Raw genomic sequence first — 19,749 nt, forward strand, 5'->3', positions numbered from 1 at the left:
TCAGATTTAATTGGGTTTAGGGGGAATTTCTGGTCAGAGATCAAGAAGATGCCCTTTGCCCTGCCAGGCATTAGATTATTCATAGCTTCTTTTAAGAAACATTATTTCTGACGGAAAGCTTTCAAACACACAAAAATAGAATATAAGAAATGCCCTATATAAGGGGCGCCTGGGTGGCGCAGTCGGTTAAGCGTCCGACTTCAGCCAGGTCACGATCTCGCGGTCCGGGAGTTCGAGCCCCGCGTCGGGCTCTGGGCTGATGGCTCAGAGCCTGGAGCCTGTTTCTGATTCTGTGTCTCCCTCTCTCTCTGCCCCTCCCCTGTTCATGCTCTGTCTCTGTCCCAAAAATAAATGTTGAAAAAAAAAAAAAGAAATGTATATAAGAAATATATATAAGAGAAAACAGAAGGAGAACCTGCCATGTGCCTACCACCCAGCTTTAATAATTACGGACTCATGCCATCGTTGTTCATCCCTGCCCGATTCCCCCTTTTCTGTACAGGCTCCTTTTGTAACTCAGAGTGAGGGGTTCAGAAAGCCAAGGGGCACATGTGGGTTGGGAGAATTTTGTGGTAAAGGCCCTCTATTTTCTCCCAAGGCAGCGTTAGGCACTCCCCTGTTGGTTTCTTGGTCATGGGTGGCATCCCATTTGAACTAGTTCAAGGAGTGAGCAGCCCTGGGTTCCTGTCCTAGTGAGAGGGCACCAAAGGGGGTTCTTCCACTGACAAGCTCCTTGGAGGTGTCTGGCTACTGCTTCTGTCCCAGAGAGGCAACAGTTGGGGGTGTCCCGTGGCAGCTTGCCCATTGCACCAGGGGCCTCCTCCAGGTTCTGACAGAGCCCTTCCAGCAGGCAGAAATTACCCAACTGGGCCGGTTCAAATTCCACAGCATGTTTCCTGCTCTAATAGGAGTCTCCCAGGGATGGAGTCGGTCAGGCCTTGAGGTCACTTGCTTTCCATTGAAGGACCGTCACTAAACCGATGGCCGAGAATTGCCCCCTACCTCCCCATAGGAAAAGTAGTGTTGGCATTCCTAGTCTGATCAGTGGTGGAAGGGATTCTAGAGATGAAAATCACACGCTTTCCCTGTGCTCACCTTTCTGCTCTTTTCCTTGTAGCCTAGGGCTGTGAAGTTTACAGCTGGTGTTGGGCATGGTCACCCAGTATTCCTCACTCCTGCAGCTGCTGTTAATAACAACAGCAATAATAAAAAGGGCCACTGCTTACCCCGTACTTTGCTGCGTGCCAGGCGCTGGGCTAAGCACTTTAAATATATTAACTCATTTAATCCCCAAACAACCCTATAAAGGAGGTACCATTATGACCCAATGTATAGCTAGTCTGCAAAACTGGGAGGGAGGAAGGACCAGAGGAGACAGTACAAGGGAAAACTCTGACCCCTGAGCCCCCAGAGCTAGACGTGTTCTACGCTCATGACCCACAGCTGATTGGATGCCTTGGAGCCGGGACCCCATTTGAAGTGAGATTTCACACCAACACATTCCTGCCCAGGGTGCCAAGATCTGCCCCATGGTGTAATAGTGTAATAATGTGCAGTATTATAATTAATAGTTTTGGAGATATTGTAACAATTGGACTATAATCGTTGTATGTGTGCTCAGGCTTAACGGCCTAAGGCTGTGTGAGGCAAAGCAGTGGGCTCGAGACTAAAATGCCAGGTCTCCAGAGGCCAGTTTGGTGTAGCATACATCGTTTATTAAAGGATTCTCCAGTGCCAGGTCTAAGGCCTAATATGAGTTAAGACCCTTGGGGCGCCTGGGTGGCTCAGTTGGTTAAGCGTCCGACTTCGGCTCAGGTCATGATCTCGCAGTTTGAGCCCCGCGTCGGGCTCTGTGCTGACAGCTCAGAGCCTAGAGCCTGCTTCAGATTCTGTGTCTCCCTCTCTCTCGGCCCCTCCCCTGCTCACACTCAGTCTCTCTCTGTCCTTCAATAATAAACGTTAAAAAAAAATTTTTTTTTTTTTTAAAAAGACCCTTGCTTACTCTCCAGTGGTTGGGAATGGCTCACAAAATGTGGTGGAGACGAATGGGCTTTCATATCATACTTTCATGTATTTATACAATATTTTGCACCTCCTGTGTGCAGAGTATTGGGAAATGCCTTGGAGACACAGAATAACAAAGCAAAACCCCACCCCAAGGGCCCCCTTCCACCACCTATTGTTTCCAGTCCAATAGTGAGCTGTCTAAAGGGGGATGCCTGAAGCAAAGGTGGGGGTAGGGAGAAGGGACAAGTGTTGTTTTGATCAGTTATATACTATTAATAATTACAATAACTAGGGTTGCCTGGATGGCTCAGTCAGTTAAATGTCCAACTCTTGGTTTCGGCTCAGGTCATGATCTCACTGTTCGTGAGATCGAATCCAGCGTGGGGCTCTGCACTGACAGTACAGAGCCTGTTTGTGATTCTCTCTCCCCTCCCTGCTCCTCCCCCTCTTGAACACAGGTGCACGCACTCACACGCTCTCTCTTCCTCTCTCTCAAAAATAAGTAAATAAACATTAAAAAAAATAATTGCAATAACTAAACCCAGGAAAACAGTAACAGTTAGAAACTATAGGGAATAAGAAGAAAATGAAGTGTAAATTTACAAAGACGCCGAAGCAGAAAGGCTATAGTGAAAGTGTCTGACAAGATCAAGTGCTGGGGCACCTGGGTGGCTCAGTTCGGTGAAGTGTCTGACCTTGGCTCAGGTCGTGATCTCACGGTGAGTTGGAGCTGTGTGTCAGGCTCTCTGCTGTCATCACAGAGCCTGCTTCAGATCCTTTGTCCCCCTCGCTCCCTGCCCCTCTCCCACGCGCACGTGTGTGCTCTCTCTCTCAAAAATGAATCAACATTAAAAACAAGCAAAACAAGATCAAGTACTGATGAAAACACAGAGCAACTGAAACTTTCACAGACATTTGGGGGTATATAAATTGGTAAAACTGTTGGCAAACTGGCAGTACCCTACTGACAGTGACCATATGCATAACTTAGGAGGTAGCAATTCCGCTCCTGGGCATGAACACAACAGAAACAAGAGCTTATGTCTACCAGAATGTGTGCAAGAATGTGTCTTTTTTTTCTTTTCTTTCTTTCTTCCTCCCCTCCTTCCTTTCTTTTTCTTCTCCTCCTCCTCCTCCCCCTCCCCCCTCCTCCCCCTCCCCCTCCTTCTTCCTCTTCTTCCTCCTCCTCTTCTTCTTCTTCTTCTTCTTCTTCTTCTTCTTCTTCTTCTTCTCCTGTGCAAGAATGTTTCTAACTGCACTGTTCATACTAGCCCCAAACTGGTATGAGTCCCAATGTCTCTCCAAGGTAGAGTGGATACGATAAGCTGTGGTAAAGTCACAAAGTAGAATGCCAGCATATAGAAATGAGTACAAATGAACCTATTGCTCTCCACAGCAACATGGATAAATCTCACAGACCCGCTGGTGAGCAAAAGAAGTCAGAACGCACACACAAAGGTCATCGCTGTCGGATTCTGTTTCCACAAAAAGTACGGAGATTAGCAAAAATGATCCATGGCTTTGAAAGACTGGTTACCTTTGGGAGGGACAGGGAGGGACATTCTAGGGGGCAGCCCTACCTCCTGATGTAGAAGTACAGCATGATTCCTGAATATGTTCGGCTCGTGTCCAGACTCCCTGCTGGAGATACAAAAATAAACCAAGATCACCCACACGAGAACACACGGAGGCTGTGCATTCAAAGCTTGCAAAAGAGTCAGCCACTATCACTTGCATTTGGCAGGAAGGGACTCCAAGGCAGGGAGGTGGAAAGTGTTCTGGTGGAGAAGAAAGGGAGCTCCAGGTGTGTTATGATTGGAGGTTGTTTGCCCCGGATGCTGGAGGCTGGCTAACTAGAAGGGGCGCGTCGGTGATTGGCTAGGGAGCATGTTTGGCTTTCTCTGGTTGGTCCTGAGTTGCAGAAATCGAGACCGGGAAGAAGCTGGCAGACACGGAGTCCTGATTGTTCTGAGCCCACCGCTGCAGACGTTATGGTTTGGCTTCCCAGGCTGGTTACTGCAGACGTTTGGGGTAAGAATGCTAGCGTCGTATATGTGTTGGCCACTGTCTGTTTGCATATTCAGTCTCTCAGGGAAGAGTATGGGCTCTGAGAGGGGCCTCTGCTGCTGGAACAGGAGGAGAGTGGGCACATGCACATTTCCTCCAGCTCCCTATCCCTCCTTGGGATAGCTGCTATTGGAAGCCTTCTTTGGTTAGACCCCTCTCATTTACTAGGCTTTCTAAGTTCCCATGGCTCGCCTCAAACCCTGCATTTAATTCCCATTTCCTTGCCTGTATTTTATTTTATTAAGTTTACTTATTTATCTTGAGAGAGAGAGAGAGAGAGAGAGAGAGAGAGAGAGATGAGGGGCAGAGAGACAGGCAGAGAGAGAATCCGAAGGAGGTTCCTCATCGTCAGCGCAGAGCCCCACGCGGGGTTTGAACTCACCAACCGTGAGTTCATGACCTGAGCTGAAACAAAAGTCGGACACTTGACTGACGGAGCCACCAGTCTCCCCTACTTGCCTGTGTTTTAAAAGCCCATACCGAGTATCTTTTTTCTATATGCTCAATGCTGTATCTATAAAACAAAACAAAACAAAATAAAAACAGGGACTCCCGGGGAGCTGAGTCAGTTAAGCCTCTGACTCTTGATCTGAAGCTCAGGTCTTGAGCTCATGGTGAAGTCTACTTAAAAACAACAACAACAGCACCCAAAATGCCTGCTCCCACCAAACACAGCTTTCTATTGAAGTAAAATATACCTAGTGGAAAGTGCACTCAGCAAGGAGGTAGGGGTCTGCGGCAGGAAGGTGGAAGTAGGCAGAGAAAGCCGGTGGGGTGTGAACAGCAGAGAAGGCGAGGAAGCTCTGGCTTATAGTTCTGGGTCCACAGCCAGCTCCCATCATCCCTTATCATTCTGCACCCACAGACGTTGAGGCTGGACCAAGTGATGTCAAATCCTTTCTCCTCCGAGCCTCAGCCCCGTCCGCCCTTGACTGTCCTTGGCACGGATGGCTGTATGGGCTTCCTCCCCCTCGTGTTTTCTCTTCCCCCATCCCCAGGTGCCATTCCATGCCATCTGAATCACTGATTTCCTAGCAATCAGACACTGTCTTCTATTTAATCAATTCACTTGTATTTAACATAAGAAGAAAGAAAAATCCTCTCATCACATGCAGCTGGAAATCGGCTTCTTGCAGGAGGCTGATCCAAAGGAACGGGGAAAGAGAGAAGCTGGTAATTGTGGAAAGAATGACTTCTTCTCCTACTAGCTGTCACGACGTCCTTAGAGTTGTGAGTCCACGGACACTCGTTTGCAGTCATTCGGCTGTCATCACTGCTAGAACTTCAGATCCTTGGACATTTCCTGCATTCAACTTGCAGTTATGAGGGTCTACTGGGGCCAGATGTCTGCTTGTAGCAAGCTTACGGCAGTGAGCAGAAACAGAACTTTCAAGCTGGGGCGCTTGTCCAGGACCTCTCCCCCTCTTCCCTCCTGCCTTCGTTCTCAGTTTTCCACCCAGAGAGCGGCACCTCGGCTCTCAGGGGATGTGGCAGCCTGTTACCTCCTGGACTGGCTCTGCGGACTCCTTCCCAGCTAGTCCAGCAGGGGTCAGTCTCCTCCCTGAATTTTCACCTTCTTTATAATCTAGTCTCTTTAAAACATCTTTTGATTACACAGGTAATACGTGAAAATGTGCTTGCTGCAAAACATCAAAACTCCCAGCCAAACAGAGTTACGTAGGCCAGAGTTTCTCAAACTTCCGTGTAGACACAACTAGTCTGGAGATCTTATTAAAGGCAGGTGTGACTCATGGAGTCACTGCATTTCTTTTTTTTTTTTTAATTTTTTTTTGACGTTTATTTATTTCTGAGACAGAGAGAGACACAGCATGAATGGGGGAGGGGCCGAGAGAGAGGGAGACACAGAATCGGAAGCAGGCTCCAGGCTCTGAGCCATCAGCCCAGAGCCCGACGCGGGGCTCGAACTCGCAGACCGCGAGATCATGACCTGAGCTGAAGTCGGACGCTTAACCGACTGAGCCACCCAGGCACCCTGAGTCACTGCATTTCTAAGGAGGTTTTGAGTAAAGACAAGGAACAGTAATTGAAAATGTCCTTCACTCCCCTACAAGTTCGAGAGACATCGTTCTTTGTGTGCTGTGCCATTTGGTAATCCTAACTTAATCCCATCCTTGGTTTGAAAGTGAGGACTCTCTGAGGTCCTGTTCAGAGCAGTAGGGGTGCGGGGTGTTCTAGCCTCTAGCTTCTTCTGTAGTTCCTCGTAGCACCCCACAAAGTATCATTGCCAAGCTTACTAGGTCTTTGTTGAATTGAATTTAGTTCATACAACAATCCGAACGGTTTGGTCCTTGTTTCAGTTGGTTGAGGTTCCTCAGGTTGTGGATTTTTTTTTTCCTCTCCGTGTGCGGGATGAGGCAAATCGCTGATGAAATGGAGAACAGGGCAAAGCCAGAGCCAAAGACCCACACAGTGCTACTCAAGACCATTGGTCAACTGCTGTCATCAGATGACCTCACTGTTACTCAATAAATCACGACTCTACTCTCCCTACAGTCATCCAGCATTAAGAGTATGTACAACGCAGCTCCAGTAGAGATGTATCTGCTAATGAATGCTGCGTATAAGAAACGATGCCAAAATTGAGTAGCTTAAAACTTAAAAGTAGCTTTAAAAATTTTAGTATTTTGTGGTTTCTGCGGGTTAAGATTTCAGGTGCAGGCCCTGTGGGTCATCTGGCTGAGGGTCTCACAGGAAGCTGCCATTGAGGTGTTGGCTGGGGGCTGCAGCCGTCTTAGGGCTCAACCTGGAGAGGATTCACTTGCAAACTCACTCATGTGGCTGTTGTAGGATTCAGTTCCTCGCTGAATTGTTGCTCTGTGGGCCTCACTTCCTTGCTGGCTGTTAGCCCCGAGGCTGCCCTCCACTCCCTGCTGCACAGGCCTCTCCATAAAGCAGCTCCCAATGCAGTAGCTTGCTTCATTCCGGAAAGCGGGAGAAAAGAGCTGGAGAGAGTGAGAACAAAACAGAAGTCACCGTCTTTCAGAACTTAACATTGGAAGTGATAGCTCATAAATTTTGTAGTTGCACTCAAGGCGCAATTTGCCAACACGTGGCGGACACTGGGAGCATTAATGTAGAATGTACATTAATGTACATTAACGTGCATTAATGAGCATTAATGTACATTAATGTACATTAATGAGCATTCATGAGCATTAATGAACATTAATGTACTATAGGATGGGAAGTTAGCTCTGACCAGCAGCAGAGCATAAATATTAATAGTTATGCTTAATTCTTAGACCCAGCATAAATATTAATATTATTCTTAGACCCAGCAATCCCATTTCTAGAAATCTAAGCCAAAGGTACACTGGCAAAAATAAACAAAGATGTATGTACAAGGCTAATTATTGTGGTACACTTGTAAACGGCAAAGGACTGGAAGTAACCTAGGTGTCCGTTAATGGGACATTGGCTGAACGAACCATGGTATCAGTGCTCTGCAGCTGTACGTAAGAATAAGAAATATCCATATGCTGCTGTGGCGTGAACTACATGTTTAGTTAAACGAAAAAAAAATAGTGGAGGGGTGCCTGGCTGGCTTAGTCGGTAGAGCATCTGACTCTTAATCTCAGGGTCATGAGTTCAAGCCCCATGTTGGGCATGGAGCCTACTTAAAAAAAAAAAAAAAGGGAGGGGGTGGCACCTGGGTGGCTCAGTCGGCTAAGCATCTGACTCTTGGTTTCAGCTCAGGTCATGATCTCACGGTTCATGAGATGGAGCCCCACATTGGGCTCTATACTGACTGTGCAGAGCCTGCTTGGGATTCTCTCCCTCTCTGCCCCTCCCCAAATAAATAAATAAATAAATATTTTTTAAAAATGGGGCACCTGGGTGGCTCATTTGGTTGAGCATCTGACTCTTGATTTTGGCTCAGATCATGATCTCACAGTCGTGAGCTCTAGTCTTGAACTGGGCTCTGTGCTGCATGTGGAGCCTGCTTAATATTCTCTCTTTGCCTCTCTATTTGCCTCTCCTCACCTCAAGAAAAGTGGAAAAAAATGTATACTCTTTTATTTAAGAAAAAAAACAAAGTTTTTAGTTAAGAGTTGAGGCTTGATGCCCCATGTGACTCTACTGGGAGAGGACTTTAAAATCTTGGGTCTGGGGGCTCCTGGGTGGCTCAGTTGGTTAGGCAACCAACTTCAGCTCAGGTCATGATCTCACAGTTTGTGGGTTCGAGCCCCGCGTCGGGCTCTGTGCTGACAGCTCAGAGCCTGGAGCCTGCTTCAGATTCTGTGTCTCCCCCTCTCTGCCCCCTCACCTGCTCCCACTCTGTGTCTCTTTGTCTCTCAATAATAAATAAACGTTTAAAAAATTTTATTAAAAAAAAATCTTGGGTCTGGTTTCCTCTGGACTCTTCTCCACACAGTTTTCCCTTTGCTGATTTTGCTTTGCATCCTTTCCCTACAATAAATCTTAGCCATGAGTATTGCCAAAACAAAAAGAATTTGGACTGGAATCTCTTGTCTATTTTCATGAAAGGGTAAACAAAAACTAATTGAAACACTGGTTACCTGAGGTGCCTGGATGGCTCAGTCGGTTAAGTGTCTGGCTTTGGCTCAGGTCATGATCTTGTGGTTCATGAGTTTGAGCCTGTACCAGGCTCTCTGCTGTTGGCATAAAGCCTGCTTTGGATCATTTGTCACCCTCTCTCTCTGCCCCTCCCCTGCTCATTCTCTCTCTCTCTCTCTCTCTCTCAAAATAAATAAATAAACTTAAAAAAAAAAGGTTACTTATACAGAAAGGGCAGGAACAGAGAAGGTTCAAGGATAGAAGCTAGACTTTTCTGGATGTACCTTGTTTTGTAGATTAGACTTTGGAACTGTGTTACTATTTTACATAATTATATAACAAAGTTAAATTTAAATTTTTTTGTATTTCTAAAAATTGAATCAAAATGGGGAAAAAAATAACCCAATTGTGCATGGAATTGATGCCGAACCATACAGAGAGGAATTAGTTCAACTTTAAAGCACAACAATTTGATGTTTCATCCCCAGTGCAATATATTCTAAGGACAAAAAGAAATGCAAAGAAATCTTAAATAGTATTTAGTAATCACATTTTTGGTAATAATGTTGATATTTTTATCCTGAAATTATTATCTCTAATGATAAAGCAAATAAGTAGTGAATGTTGTTAAGAATTTAGATTTTCAGGGTAAGATAAAACCAAAGAAATTAAGAACTCGATAACCTTAAAAATGAATGGAAAAATATTAGTATAAATTTATGATATACTTTTCTCTTTATTTATTAATTTTTTTAAATGTTTATTTATTTTTGAGACAAAGACAGAGCATGAACGGGGGAGGGGCAGAGAGAGAGGGAGACACAGAATCGGAAGCAGGCTCCAGGCTCTGAGCCATCAGCCCAGAGCTTGACGCGGGGCTCGAACTCACGGACCAGACCGTGAGATCGTGACCTGAGCTGAAGTTGGACGCTTAACCGACTGCGCCACCCAGGCGCCCCTATACTTTTCTCTTTAAAAATACATTTTCTAGGGGCGCCTGGGTGGCGCAGTCGGTTAAGCGTCCGACTTCAGCCAGGTCACGATCTCACACTCCGTGAGTTCGAGCCCCGCGTCAGGCTCTGGGCTGATGGCTCAGAGCCTGGAGCTTGTTTCCGATTCTGTGTCTCCCTCTCTCTCTGCCTCTCCCCCGTTCATGCTCTGTCTCTCTCTGTCCCAGAAAAAATAAATAAATGTTGAAAAAAAAAATTAAAAAAAAAAAAACATTTTCTAGCTCTATCTGCCAAAAGGGACTAGAAACAATGAACAACCCAGTAGCAATGTGCATGCCTAGTGTTCAAATTGTGGCCTCTAAACAACATTTCCCACTGATAGAAATAATTACTCCTTGGAGAAATGTCTGATTCACGATCTGGGCAGGAAATTTACAGGGCTGAGGCTGGAATCTCCTGTCATAGCAGAAAACAAAGAAGTTATTTAAGACTACTAGAGCAGGGGCACCTGGGTGGCCCCGGGCGGTTATGCATTCAACTCTTGATTTCAGCTCAGGTCATGATCTAATGGTTTGTGAGATTGAGCCCTGCATAAGGCTCTATGCTGACAGCATGGCGCCTACTTGGGATTTTCTCTCTCCCTGCTCTCTGACCCTCCTCTCTCCCTCTATCTCACGTTCTCTCTCTCTGTCTCAATATAAATAAACTTAAAAAACAAACAAACAAAACTAGTAGAGTCATGTTTAAATGACTACAGAATGAATCTGAAGGGCTTCTATTGGCCAAACGTGGGACAATTTGAACATCAAAAAGAAGAGTGACTCCAATGGATTGAAATTCATCAAATGTTTTAAAAATGCCTGAGTTCATAATAATACTACAAAGAAAAAAAGTTGCTAGAAGACCAATTCATTCTGAAAACCAGCCAATAAAGAGAAAGAATCAATCCTGCCTTAAAAAAAGAATGAGGTGGGGTGTGCCTGGCTGGCTAAGTCGGTACAAGGTATGACTCTTGATCTGAGGGTCATGAGTTTGAGTCCCATGTTGGGTGTGGAGCCTACTTAAAATTAAAAAAAATTTTTTTCAACGTTTTTATTTATTTTTGGGACAGAGAGAGACAGAGCATGAACGGGGGAGGGGCAGAGAGAGAGAGAGAGAGAGGGAGACACAGAATCGGAAACAGGCTCCAGGCTCCGAGCCATCAGCCCAGAGCCCGACGCGGGGCTCGAACTCACGAACCGTGAGATCGTGACCTGGCTGAAGTCGGACGCTTAACCGACTGCGCCACCCAGGCGCCCCTAAAAAAAATTTTTTTAATTAAAAAAAAAAAGAATCAATCTTGCTTTTTCTATACAAGTCCTACTTTAGGATACCAAAGAGTTGAAGGTTCTTTATAAGAGAATTCCAGTTAATTAAGTGCAGAAGAGAGAAAAGAATTAGAATATCACAATTTTGCAGCCTCTAATAAAATAATGACTATCACCATTAGGCAGTATCATCAATAGTTGCTAAAACCAGTCGGTAAAAAGCTGATGGAGAACTTTATAATGGATGGACCAATCTGATGATCCATGACCAAATGACCAATCTTAAAGTCTTAATGCAAATAATTAGTTAATGTTAAGAAATAGGATTTTCCTGTTCTCCCGATTAAATGAATAGGAAGTAAATAGCACCACCTATGAGGAGTTATTTTAAATAATGCAAACCTGAATCTCATCAAGCCTTTAACCTACAAGGATGGAATCATCAAAATCTGGAATGTAGGCGTTCTTCAGGACCAGCAACCTGGCTTCTTCAATAAACAAATGGCAAGACAAATAAATGGAGAAAGAACTTATAGGTTAAAAAAGATTTAAGAGACAAAGCAATGAAGTGCAATATGTTGACCTTGTTTGGAAAAATGAATTTGCCACAACCATTATAAGAGCAAGATCGACAATCAGGGAGATTTAAATAATGTGATGGCTCATGGTACTTGAGTTTTGTACATTTTTTATTTTTCATAATCAGAAGTTAAGCCCACATTTTTCTTTTGTGTCCTGATAGCATGAGACTTCCCTAGGTGTCTTGCTGAAACTACAGAGCCATGGCACCCCCATCATCTCTTTGAGCTACCAGCTAGTAACTGCATCAACAAAGGAATAATAATAGCTGATAATTTGTTAAGCACTTACTACGTACCAGAAACAATTCTAACCCCTCCACATATCTTGTTTAACCCAAAGCCCATTACGCTTTTTTAAATCTTTCTGTTAAAATACACAATATATATTTTTTTCAGTGTATACTGTGGGAATCACTCCATTGCATCTCAAGATGTTACAATTCCTTTTGATGGCTGCATAGTGTTCCATTGTGTGGACCTGCCATTGGTTATTCAACTGAGGTTAGCTAGGTTAAGCAGCTTGCCCCAAATCCCTCAGCTGGCGCCTGTAGAATTAGAACCAAGGTCTGGCTGGGGTGCCTGGGTGGCTCAGTCGTGAAGTGTCTATCTGACTTTGGCTCGGGTCGTGATTTCATGGTTCACGAGTTCGAGTCCCACATTGGTTGAGCTCAAGCCCTGCTTCTCTCTGTCTCTCTCTCTCTCTGTCCCTTGTTCTCTCATGCCTTCTCTCTCAAACAAAACAAAACAAAAACAAGGTCTGACTCACTCCAAAGCCTGTATTCTAAACTCGTGCTTCCCAAACTTTAATACATACATGAATCACCTGGGGCTTTTGCTAAAATTGCAGATTTTAGGTGGGTCTGGAGTGGGGCCAGAGATTCTGCATTTGCTACAAACTACTAATTATGCCAAAGCAAGGCCAGCCTAGAAAACTCAGCCAGGGAATGAAAAACTACGGATGCCTGGGTCCCACCCCCAGAGAGGCCAACTAACTTCATGTGCCCGGGATGTGGCCTGGCTTTCTTTCCCCCCCACCCCCGGCAAAGTTCCCCAGGTGATTCTTGGGTGTAGTCTGGACTGAGAACTACTGTCTCAGAAGCCTGTTTGTTTTGAGGAATTCTTCCACCATGACTAATCTGCAGCTTATCAAGCTGGCTCCTGGGCAGTTAACTGGCATCAGGTGCTTTAGAGCAGCCCGGTGCCGTTTCACAGCCTACTTCAATGACCTTATCAGGAGTTCTACTTTTACATTTGGTGGCCTGCTGTTTGCCAGCTACATATCTATTGGGTAGGGGAGAGTATAGAAAAATGATAAAGTCATGGCTCCTTCTCTCAAGGTGTTTACAACCCAGCTGTTTTTACCTCTGGGTAAGCCCCAGAAACAGTAGAAAGAACAGAGAGCGTTGAAGTTTACGGGCCCCAAGGACCATACCTATCTGTGCTTCTCTGAGAGACAGATAGGAGTCAGTGATCAGAAAAACTTCAGAAGTTTTTAAACTTTTGAAGCTGGTTGGAGAATATGGTCTGTAGCTAAGTGCTTTAAGCCTTGAATTTGACGGTCTTGTCTACCTGTTCATGGTGGTTCTGGATACTGCAGGCCTCCCCCGAGTCCCCACAAGGGTAGGCCCTTATGCGGTGGCAGAGGGCAGACCAGAAAGCACACGCCCCACAAGCCCCCTGACACCCGCAGGGGCGGGAGTTAGGGCCCAGCCAAGCACGCTCAGTTCCTGGTTTCAAATTTACCAATCAGATAATGCATTCCTCTAATGCAAGGAGGGAAGTGTCCTTACCTTGAACTGAACAGGCAGCTGCCTTCTCTGGCCACACTTAGGGCCAGCCCCAGTGCCACATGATAGTTGTGCACATGACAGGAGCTCGGTGGCTCTTTGGGTCTTCATTGGCTTCCCAGAACCCCAGCTGCTCCAATCTCTGCAGTCTCCAAGAGGTTTAGGTCACTACACATACCTTGTCATTCCGTACTGATAGGGTGTTTTAGATTTCTTCGGGCTTATAAGCCCAAAGGTTAAGGTTAAGGTTTCATTCATTGGGAGCCCTTTGATTTGAAGACATTTCAGGCAGGGGACAATATGATTTCTATTTTATTCAGACATATACTCAATCAAAAATATTCATGAAGAGCCCTGTGCTAGGCCCTTTGGGCACAGTGAAAACCAATGACCCAGGGTCCCTGCATCATGCAATTGCAGTCTAGTGGAGAGATGGGTGTGAGAGGAGAAAATAAACAAGTATACAATAAAAAAGGTTTTGGACTTTGGTTCAGGTCATGATCTCGTGGTTTTTGTGAGTTCGAGCCCCGCATTGGGCTCTGTGCTGACAGTTCAGAGTCTGGAGCCTGCTCTGGATTCTGTGTCTCCCTCTCCCTCTGTCTCTCCCCTGCTCACACTCTGTCTCTCTCTCTCAAAAATAAAATAAACATTAAAGAAATAATAAAAAGGGTTTGAGTCCCTTGAAGGGAACTATGGCAAAGAAGAAATGAAGGAAATTTTTTTTTTATAAAGACATGCCACTTTATTTTTTTTTTAATGTTTATTTATTTTTGAGACAGAGAGAGACAGAGCATGAACGGGGGAGGGGCAGAGAGAGAGGGAGGCACAGAATCGGAAGCAGGCTCCAGGCTCTGAGCCATCAGCCCAGAGCCCGACGCGGGGCTCGAACTCGCAGACCGCGAGATCGTGACCTGAGCTGAAGTCGGACGCTTAACCGACTGAGCCACCCAGGCGCCCCTGAAGGAAATTTTCTTGCAAAGTTCAGCAAACATTTACCATTTGACCTATTCCTACAGATGAGATCATATGTCCCCAGAGAGACATGAACACACATTTCAGAGCAGTTTTATTCAAGATAGCCAACAAGTGTAAGTGACCCAAATGTCCACCAGCTGGTGAATGCATAAACAAAATAAGGTATTTCCATATCATGGAGCAGCAGTAAAAAAGAACAAACTCCTGAGACACCAACAGCCTGGATGAATCTCAAAAATGTCACGCTGAAAGAAGCCAGATTCAAAAGAATATGTACTAAACGATTCCATGTATATAAAACCCTGAAAAAGACTGTAGAGAGAGAAATCAGGTCAGTGGTTGCTTGGGACCCAGGGGTGGGGAATGCTAGGGAAGGGGCACAAGGGAACCTTTGGGGTGATGGGGGAGCCTTGGATGTGGTGATGGTGCCCACATTTACCAAAACTCACCAAACTGTGTGCTTAAAATAGATGCATTATATTATATATAGTAAATTGTGCATCAATAAAAGTTGATTAAAATGTAACTGGAGTAGAGACGAAGGAAATAAAAAATAGAAATGGGGACGAGCAGGAAGGAGAAGGCACATGTATTTAGAGAAGGTGGGGTAGAGGGGGGCTCTTGGAGGGAGAGGACATTAAGCTGAGGCCTATGCGTGAAGAGGGCCAGAGGAGGGAAGCATGAAGATGGGTGGTGGGCTGGAGTGGGAGAAGCTCTCCAGGCAGTAGGAATGGCAGATACAAAGGCCCTGAGGTAGGAAGAGCCAAGGAAAATTGCTCTTGCTATGATAATTAATTGGACTGAGAAGACTGACCTGGAGATTTTTGGCCTACCTAAAAGTAACAAAGTACCTTTGAAGAATTTGAGTATCACCCCCCCCACCCCCAACCTGCAAACATTAACAACTAATAACGAGGCATCCTCTTCTATTCATTGGTACAGGACCCAGAGTGACCTCTTGATGACACTTTATCAGCCATTCATTTAAGTTGACGTTCGAAAGGGGCACCTGGGCAGCTCAGTCGGTTAAGCGTCCGACTTCGGCTCAGGTCATGATCCCACGGTTCATGGGTTCGAGCCCCGCATCGGGCTCTGTGCTGACAGCTCAGAGCCTGGAGCCTGCTTTGGATTCTGTGTCTCCCTCTCTCTCTGCCCCTCCCCCACTCGTGCTCTGTCTCCCTCTGTCTTAAAAATAAATAAACATTAAAAAAAAATTGAAGTTGACGTATGAGGATATTGGTGAGTCATACAAACAGCATTTCACTGAAATGCCTGATTTCACACTTTAATATATACTGGTGTTCTCTTTCAGTGAATTTCACCAGTGACAGGGATTCTGAAAGGACAGCACAATAAAGTTCTATAGTAGCCTCCATCTGCCACAATGAGGTAGATGATTCTTCCTGTGTGCATGTCTCTCCAGTTGCCTGAAATCTAATGATCCTTGAGAAATGGGCTCTGAGCCCTTTGGTAGGAAAGTTATAATTCAGGATATTGGATCATGGGAGAGGACGGGATGAGAGGCCTTGATAATCAGGGCTTGGTTTCCATCATTATTGTTTTAAGACTCTGGTTCCAAGTAAGAGAAGACAATGTCAGCTAGATTAAGAAAAAAAGGAGTGTTTTTCAAAAACATTTTTTAAATGTTTATTTATTTTTGAGGGGGGGAGGGGCAGAGAGAGAGGGAGACACAGAATCCGAAGCAGGCTCCAGACTCTGAGCTGTCAGCACAGAGCCCAAAGCAGGGCTCAAACCCATGAACCGCGAAATCGTGACCAGAACTGAAGTCAGACACTTAACAGACTGAGCCACCCAGGCGCCCCATGAAATGTTTTTTAAAATTTAAATGTTTATTTATTTTGATAGAGACAGTGTGAGTGGGGGAGGGGCAGAGAGAGGGGGAGAGAGAGAATCCCAACCAGGTTCTGTAACATCAGCACAGAGCCCACTATGGGGCTCGAACTCACAAACCACAAGATCATGACCTGAGCTAGAATCAAGCGTCAGATGCTGGGGTGTCTGGGTGGCTCATTCAGTTAAGCGTCTGACTTCAGCTCAGGTCATGACCTCGTGGTCTGTGAGTTCAAGCCCCACATTGGGCTCTATGCTGACAGCTTCGAGCCTGGAGCCTGCTTCATACTCTGTCTCTCTCTTTCAAAAATAAATGAACATTAAAAAAAGAAAAAGAGTTGGACGCTTAACTGACTGAGCCCCCCAGGGACACCAAGAAATGTATTTTAATGTTACAGGAAGGGACCCAAAGACAGGAAAGTAATCAGCCCAGGAAAGGATGGAAATGGGCAGGCCTGGAAGAACTGGAAAAGCACTCTCGTTTTCCTGTTTCGCTCAGTGCATCTGTTCATTCTTGGGTCTCTCTGCAGACCAGCTTTCTCGGTTCTTTTGCCTGCATGGGGGATGTGGCATCACACTTGGAGAAGTGACTCCCCATTCCAAGCTGGTGGTGTTATGCAGTATGAACAGAGCCGTTGGGGCCTAATCTATAGGTGGGTAGGGGGATTTCTGGGAGAAGAAGGAGTGGTTGTGAGGTGGCAGGTACCAAACATTAACTTTGCCAAACAGGTGGCAAAGATTTTAGTATTTTAAAGGATCCTGAAATTGTTATTGCCACTGTAATCATTTGTTAACACATTGCGTGTGTGTGTGTGTGTGTGCCTGTGAAAGGCACTGTGGGGAATATGAAGATGCAAACTCTTATTCTAAGAGCTTTCGTAATTTAGTTGATATTATAAAACATGTACACCAAGGATGTGAAAGAAGTATGTGGATACATGTCATTAAAGGTGACATATTATAAAAGATTGGAAGGTTCCTACCTAACAGTGGTCGTTAGTGAAGACTTTAAGGAGGAGGTATCTTTTGGGCTAAACCATGGAAGTTGGGTTGGATTTTGATAAGCAGAAATGTCGTGGGAAGGAAGTTTGTGTAGGGTTGAAGATTGAGGCTTATAGCTGGGTAAGAGTCAAGTCTGCCTGGAGAACTAGGAGATTCATTTTGCTAGAACATGCTACATAAGCATATGGGAAGTAATGAGGAGAAGTGGAAAGATGCTAAATGTGGGGCTTCTTGGGTTTTTTTTTAAAGTTTATTTGTTTATTTTGATAGAGAAAAAGTGTGAGTGGGGGAGGGGTAGAGAGAGAATCCCAAGCAGGGATTTGAACCCATAAGCTGTGAAATCATGACCTGAACTGAGGTCAGACGCTTAATCAACTGAGCCACCCAGGAGTCTCAGATATTCAGTGTTGTGGACTTTGTTCTGTAGGCCAAGAAGCTATCAAACCCTTTTATTTATTTTTTTTATTTAAAAAAAAAATTTTTTTTTTTTTTTACATTTTATTTATTTTTGAGACAGAGAGAGACAGAGCATGAATGGGGGAGGGTCAGAGAGAGAGAGAGAGAGAGAGAGGGAGACGCAGAATCTGAAAGTCTCCAGGCTCTGAGCTGTCAGCACAGAGCCCGATGCGGGGCTCGAACTCACAGACTGCGAGATCATGACCTGAGCCGAAGTCGGACGCCCAACAGACTGAGCCACCCAGGCGCCTCTATCAAACCCTTTTAAACAGAAAGGAGATTATATGAGAACAGTGGTTTAGTACAATTAACCTGGGAGCAGTGGGCCTGGAAAGTAAACCAGAAGCAGAACAAATGTTTAGGAGGCAACTGAACTGTTACTGAGTAGGGCTTTTAATGGGTCTAATTTGATAGCCACTAGACATTTGTGGCAATTCACCACTTTTTTTTTTTAGGTTAGTATTTTTGGGGGGCATCTGGGTGGCTCAGTCTGTTAAGTGTCTGACTTCAGTTCCAGTCATGATCTCGCAGTTCGTGGGTTTGAGCCCTGCGTCGGGCTCTGTGCTGACAGCTCAGAGCCGGGAGCCTGCTTCAGATTCTGTCTCCCTCTCTCTCTGCCCCTTCCCCGCTCATGCTCACTCTCTCTCTCTCTTTCAAAAATAAATAAACATTAAAAAAAGATCCTTAAAAAGACAGTTTATTTTTTTTAATAATCTCTGTACCCAATGTGGGGCTTGAACTCATGACCTAGAGATCAAGCATTGCCTGTTCTTCCAACTAAGCCAGCCAGGTGCCCCTATTGACCATTTTTAATATGTAGGGCCACATGTTGCCACATGAGAAAATAATGTTTTAGATATATTCGGTTAAATAAAATATACTAATAAAATTAATTTTACCCATTTATTTTTACTTTTTAAAATGTGGCCAAATCCTATATATACAATGTTTTTCCTGTACATACACACCTATGACAAAGTTTCATTTTTAAATTAGGCACAGTAAGAGATTAATAACAATAAAAACAAAATAGAGCAATTGTAATAGTCTACTTTTAAAAAATTTTTTTAATGTTTATTTATTTCTGAGACAGAGAGAGACAGAGCATGCATGGGGGAGGGGCAGAGAGCAAGAGGGAGACACAGAATCCGAAGCAGGCTCCAGGCTCTGAGCTGTCAGCACAGAGCCTGACACGGGGTTCGAACTCACAAACCGTGAGATCATGACCTGAGCCAAAGTTGGTCTCTCAACCTACTGAGCCACCCAGGTCTATCACAATAGTCTATTGTGATAAAATTTATATGAATGTGGTCTTTCTCTCAAAATATTCTTTTTTAAATTAATTAACTTCTAGAGAGCGAGTGCGGGAGAGGGGCGCAGGGAGAGAGAGAGAGAGCATCTTAGGCTCCATGCTCAGCACTGGAGCCCCATGTGGGTCTTAATCCCACAACCCTGGAATCATGACCTGAGCCAAAATCAAGAGTCACCGTTCCACCAACTGAACCATCTAGGTACCCCTCAAAATACCTTACTGTACTGTACTCTCCCTTCTTCCTGTGATGATGTGAAATAATACGATACCAACGTGATGCGACGAACTGTGGTGAATGACGTAGGTATTGTGACATAGCAGTTCGCTACTATTGACCTTCTGACAGTATTTCAGAAGAAGGATCATCTACTTCAAGACCGTGGCTGACTGCGAGTAACTGAAGCCCTAGAAAGTGAAGCTATAGATAAGGGGGGGGGGGGACCTACTGTAGGTTTATTTGGGAACAAAGATAGTAACAGCCATCAAACTCTCAAAACGGAAATAACTAGATCTCCATTGCCTTTAATATAACAGAGATGTGGGGGCACCTGGGTGGCTCAGTTGGTTAACTGTCCCAACTTCAGCTCAGATCATGATCTCGTGAGTTCCAGCCCTAAATCAGGCTCCTTTGCTGGCAGTGCAGAGCCTGCTTGGGATTCTCGTTCTCCCCTCTCTCTCTGCCCCTCCTCTGCTCACGCTTTCTCTCTCTCCCTTTCAAAACACAACACAATACAAGACAATACAACAGAGATGTGACTTTTATATCTAGAAATGAATTTCCCAGTGTGTCTAAGGAAAAAATTCTGTGAAAAAAGGGTTCCATGGTCAATTACATTTGGAAGATAGCTACATACCTTAGCCTCCTCTTGGAGATTTATCATGCCCTTCAGAATATTAAAACTTTAAGAAAATGAC

At 44.9% G+C, this 19,749-nt stretch overlaps 1 protein-coding gene across 2 annotated transcripts in view; it reads left to right on the forward strand.

Annotated features, from left to right (window-relative positions):
• The first annotated feature begins 3,785 nt into the window (after positions 1-3,785).
• The window catches only part of PANK2 (pantothenate kinase 2), a 53,080-nt gene continuing 37,116 nt past the window's right edge, over positions 3,786-19,749 (forward strand). Inside the window, exon 1 of one of the 2 annotated variants that reach the window (XM_047852524.1) lies at positions 3,786-4,038. The gene's annotated coding sequence lies outside the window, so the exon portion shown is untranslated. The remainder of the gene's footprint in view (positions 4,039-19,749) is intronic. The other variant, XM_047852527.1, reaches the window with a different exon arrangement.

Source organism: Prionailurus viverrinus, chromosome A3, assembly GCF_022837055.1.
Source record: "Prionailurus viverrinus isolate Anna chromosome A3, UM_Priviv_1.0, whole genome shotgun sequence".
In the NCBI taxonomy this organism is placed as follows: domain Eukaryota; kingdom Metazoa; phylum Chordata; class Mammalia; order Carnivora; family Felidae; genus Prionailurus; species Prionailurus viverrinus.